This window comes from Papaver somniferum, unplaced genomic scaffold, assembly GCF_003573695.1.
Source record: "Papaver somniferum cultivar HN1 unplaced genomic scaffold, ASM357369v1 unplaced-scaffold_125, whole genome shotgun sequence".
Taxonomy (NCBI): domain Eukaryota; kingdom Viridiplantae; phylum Streptophyta; class Magnoliopsida; order Ranunculales; family Papaveraceae; genus Papaver; species Papaver somniferum.
Window position 1 is genome coordinate 15,231,484 of NW_020621603.1, and position 5,876 is coordinate 15,237,359.

The following is a 5,876-nucleotide window of genomic DNA, read 5'->3' on the forward strand; positions in this document are numbered from 1 at the left end:
TGTGAGGCTGAGAATAAACCTCTGGTGCCGTTGTGCTGCTGTGAAGCCCAAATAGAGCTGCTACTGCCAAGCCTGCAACGTTGCCCCTGTTCAGCTACTGCTTGTGGTGCTGCTGAACTTGTGGTGATGCTGTTGCTGCTGAGCTGCTTCTCCTTCTGCTGCTCCTGGTCCTGCTGCTGTGCCTCAGCTGTTGCTGCTATGCAAAGGCAAGCTGCTGCTACCTCCTGCTGGAGCTGCTGTTGATGTGATCCAAAGCCCAACTGGGCTTTTGCAACCAAACTGAACAGTTGGGCTGTGCTTCAAAGGTAAGTCTAAACCCATTAAGAGAACCCAAATTGTGGCCTTCCATTTTTCTTGTGGGCCTGTAATATTAAACCCAATGTTTGGGCTTATATTTTCTGTTGGGTTTGTAATTAATTACCTGTGGGCTTGACCCAACAACATTTGTAAAACGTTTTCAAAATCCCAAGTGGGCCTTGTCCTTCAACAAACTGAGAGCCCAATAGACAAAAACCCAGTTGGGCCTCACACTTCAGTCACTGAAAACCCAGAACCCAGCTGAACTCAGCTGGGCTTCGTTAGTTTCTGGGCTTGCTGAAGTCGTTAGTGGGCCGTGTACCCAAACTCTAGGCCGAGAGTTGGGCTCTGTTTCACAACAATTTTTCCAAAACCCAACAGTGGGCTTGGCCTTTTATCCCATAAAACCAAAGTTTTCAAAACCCAATAAACCAAAGTGTTTTCTTTTCCCATTAAGTCCAAATTTTCTAAAACCCATTAAAAACCAAATTTTGGGCTTTGTAACATAGTTACTTAGCTTTTGAGCCCAATCATGTATAGATCTTGGTCTACAGTTGGGGAATACAACAAATCCCTTAGAGAACTTGCGTATGGACATACTTCACGTCATGAGCCTCCCATAGACCATGATGCCAATAATTATAGGAATTATTATGGACATTTTCAAAGTCCCGAGCTTCAATACATGAACCCTACTGACTATTCACACATTCATCGTTCGCCACAACGTGAAAATGAACATTTTGCTAATGCCTCACTCACACAATCATCTCTTGTGGATCAACTAGAAGCTCGAATCGCAGCTTTAGAAATGCAATCACATGAGGAATCTGTCACATCTAATTTTCTTAGGCAACCTGAAATCTATGCATTTCCCGCATGTGGTAGTTTAGACCACCCTGTTGAGAATTGTCATATTTTGCAATCTAGAGAAAATCCAAGGTATGAAATGCTCATAAATTATGAGGCTGGTAGTCATTGGGACCATAATCAAACCTTTGAGGGTTGCGATCAATCTTTTATAAACCCTAATGACCATGCACACATGTACCAATCACCACAATTTGAACATGAATAATTTTGTACTCCCATGAATTTAGACTCCACCATAGAAGCACTCAGTGAGAAAAAATTCGATAGATCTACATCACGAATTCAGGCATATTTAGATCAGATTTTGCTTCACCTACAAAAGGAGGAAATTCATGAGGAAATGTATGTTGTCCCTAATGAAGTGTCTAGTCCCATTCATGTAAATGATGTTGAATATGAACCTAATTTAGAGGAACATGAATCGACTAATGACACCACCACTGTTAATGAGGACCAATATGCATGCTACCATGATGACGATTATGATGATTATGATGTTATGTTAGAAGAACATGTCTATACTGAAAATGTTATGGAACCTTTGGGTTCAAATACGTTAGGCTTTTCTACCCCGACCTTCATGAATGATGTTTCTTCTAGTATTCCATATACATGTGATGTTGATACTGATTTTGAGCATGTGCATCTCTCCTATGAAAATTACTTAGATAATATAGAATCTTCTGTTGACACTAATATGCATGAAAATATAATTGATGTGTCTGATTCTCTACCTAGGTCACGTTGTGATGTTTCCACTGATTTGCCGATGCATGAGAATAATTCTTCTGATGATCTTGATAATTTATTTGATGAATGTGAGCATGTTGTGACACTTGTAGAAGACTTAGGAGATATTGATTTGATTAATAATGATGTGCCTATCATCCTTCCTGAGTCACAATCTAATGGCCTTCCACCCAACCTAGATTTGGTTTGTACCGATATTGTCAAACCAACTTTTCTGAAAATTCCTAATCTAGGATTGGAACTGTATGCTTCCCAAGTCCTTTTGGACTATTTTGCATCTAAGTATAATATCTTTGAGGAGCCACAGTTGGAATTATCATGTGTACCCGTCCCTACCAAAGTTCACTTTGAGTTAGACCTTGTACATGATGAACCCCCAAAACTGCGAGATTTTGTTTCCAAAATTTTATCCGTTGAAAAATCCAGGTTTGGGGGTAGCTCATTTTGTTTCACAGTTTCACTTGCGTTTCTTTCCTGTTATATTTGTGTGAAGCTGTTGAAACCTCTACACTTGTCTTTTGGGTTGATCCTCAACTCTTTAGATTGTTAGTGTATGGTGAATTTTTTGTATATAATCCAGTAGATAAAATTTTAAAAACCCTTTTGTTCCTTTTGTATATATTTGCTAATCCAATATGATCTCGGCTGAAATATGTTGGATTTTTGCCTTGAATAACGGAGTTCTAATCTTGCTTTCGCCGACATCCGGGTATTCTCTTTCCTTTTTCTCTGCTCAGCATGGTCCTATTCGTATGTTGTATTATAATTTTATTCATCTTGAAACATTGAGGACAATGTTTAGTTTAGGTTTGGGGGTATAGAGTAGATACCACGATAACATGCTATTATTGAAAAAATTGAACTCTTCCTTTTTGAAAAAAATCAAAAATCAAAACAAAAAAATAGAAAAATGATAAAAACATAAAAATGGAGCTCATTTACCTTGAAATGTTGACTCTTGTGCAAATATGTATTTTTATTAGGATTCTTAGTCTAGATATTTAGGCACCCATGATTCTAGCACAATTCACATAGTGATAAGAAACTTGCATGCGCACGATCTACCAATACATGTATAGCCTCATCCTTGAGGTGTTCTATCGGAAGTTTTAGTTGCCAATCACTTTAGAATACTGAACGAAACTTGACTAGCTTGTTCTTTGGTTGGTTGGGATAGAAGGTGGAGGTTACATTAAGAAAGACAACCATCGAATTTAACTGGGTGCATCAAAAAGGGCTACCTCTTGCAAAGTGTCATGTAATTTTTTGTTTCTTTTTGTTATGTATCAAAAGATCTACCATATGTAAAAATCAATTCCTTCTTCTTCAAAAAAAAAAAATAAAATTAATATCAGAAAAAAAAAATTCAAAAAATCAATCATTTAGCAATTCCATTCTCTCTTGTCTAAAAATAAAAGAGAGTAGTCAATGTAAATAAGAGTCATGTAAAGAGTCATCTTTTGTGTTTTTGTGTTATAAGCAAGGAAGGGTGTATGCCATTGATGTACAACGCGAGTAATTGTGAAATACCTCCAACTCATTCACAATTCTCGTAAAGTCCGGACAACTAGCTAGATTTCGACCTTGGTTCTTAGCCTGAGAAACTATCTCTTGGTGATTAGTAGTCATAACATCCGATCTTTCTTTACACATGTGTAGATACACTTTACACTCTTATCACATGTCTTTATTTGTTATCAGTGCTAGGATTGTGCCTTAGATAGCTAGATTGACATCTCCATTTTGCTGTGAGCTTAAACTGTTTTGCACATGTCACATTTGTTGGAATATGAGCTTATATTTTATCCTAGAACTTTGTAGGTACGTTCTAACCAAACCTTCACGAGACTTCACTCGTCCACTAGGGACACTTAGTGGTTTAAAGGGCTTATTGCATACGCTAAATGCATTCGAGAGACCAGCGACAGTGGTTTAGTTAGGATTTCCTTAGTTTTGTTTTACTTGAGGACAAGTAAAATTCAGATTTGGGGGTATTTGATGAGTGCCAAATATTGTATATATTTGCACCTTTTTATTGGCATTTAACTCATCTTTTGTGCACTAACGCTCCATTTTATCCCATATTCTGTGTTTTCGTTGTTTTCAAGAATAAATACTTTTCTTAATTAATTTTGCATTTTTAGGTACTAAATAAAGCCTGGTTATCTCACGGAGCGAAAAGAGCAAAGGAACGGCAAAGACTCCCGCTAGGAGGAAGCGAAGAATGATGTTTGCAAGAGCCGGGTCAACTAGAAGTGGGCTTGAAGAGGAAGAATTGTTCTTAAAGAAGATATGGGCTTGGCATACCCAAGACCCAAAACCCTTACCCAAATCCATTTCCATTATCCATACCCATTTCCGTGAGAGCCGTCAGATTGGATCCATCTCATCATCCAACGGTCGCCTCATCATTGTGCATCAATCTCCGAAGCTCCTGTCAAACACTATAGTACCTAACTCCATCTAAAGCCGTCAGTTTTGTTGTATCTCATCATCCAACGGTCGCTCCTATCGCGCCGTTGGATCATTCCATCACCTTTTCATCCTACGCTTTCGCTTCGCTGAGCATCAACCTTTGATACACCCGCCTCACACCCTAGCATCAGAAACCTACACCCTCAGCCAAACGAACCCTAATCCCATTTCCATCGTTCTTTTCTCTTCTCTCCTCCCTCACCTCTGCAAAACTCTCTTCTCGTCTGCAACACCACCTCCTCCACTGTCTCCTCTGCCGCAACCATTTCTATCACTGCCACCACCTCCATCAGCTCAGTCCTTCCCCCAAAACCCATCCCTCTACTATCCTAGACATTTTACAAAACTCGCACCTCTTTCTCTGAACCCTAGGGTGTGGGATTTGTAAAACATCTCGAGCTAGTATTTCAGAGACGACAAGAGCAGCAGCATTAGCAGAGGAGGAGATGTATGAGCATGGGTCGAAGCAGAAATCACAGTGGGTGAGTTGAATTGAAAATTCCCAAAATCAAAATTAGGGTTTCAAAATTTAGGGTTTCTAAATTTTGGGGGAAAACATTGTACTATAAATTGAGAACATTGGGTGTATGTAAAACTTATGCCTGGGCTAGCCAGAGCTACACCCAAGAGGACTGGACTAGCCAGTTCCTTAACTGTCTTCAGTTCATGTTTTGTTTGAATGCAATGTTGTTTCAAGTGTAATTTCCATGTTCTAAGCTCATAACTAGGGTAATGAGGAAACCCTTTGAGCCATTGATAAGTTTCATTCAGTTATAAACATAATTCTTGTTATGCTTGAAATGTTTAGGATAGTCTTAATCAAAGCACTTTACATTTTTCTCTCACAGTGCATATCATGTATGCATTGTAGTTAGAACACCACCATGTGATTGTGCTACAGCTCATGCTTAATTGTCTGTTATGAATCCTCTGACTAGTTGTACTCTAAATCAGACAATTAGTACTTAGGATGAATACTTTAGTTGTGATTAGAACATCCTTTAGGTTGTTAAAACACCTAAGTGGCTTCTCTGTGGGTAGTTGCAGTGTGAGAGCCCCAACTACTACTAGGATTATAATTATCTTAGTGCCTTTAGCTTCCTTTCTAACCCAACCCTTTGATGAGCAGCAGGCATAGAACCTCCACTGCCATCTAGTTAGCCAGTTGAGCCAAGAAGCTCACTGATAACTATACAAGGGACAAGATTTATGTGGAACTAGGATAACTTAGTCTAGGTGAAATGGTGGAATCTAATCCCTAGTCTTCACCCAAAATCCCTCTTTCCTTTACTGTTTCTTGTTTTTATTTGATTCTCTTTACTTCTTTGTTGTCACTTCACTGCCTTAGGCTCATTGCCTTTGTTTCATTAGCTCACTGCCACTGCTACACTTAGAGATCTAGCTTAGCTAGGAAACCTTCAATCACACACACCTAGTCTCTGTGGTTCGACCCTGACTTGCACACATCTACTACAACAGAC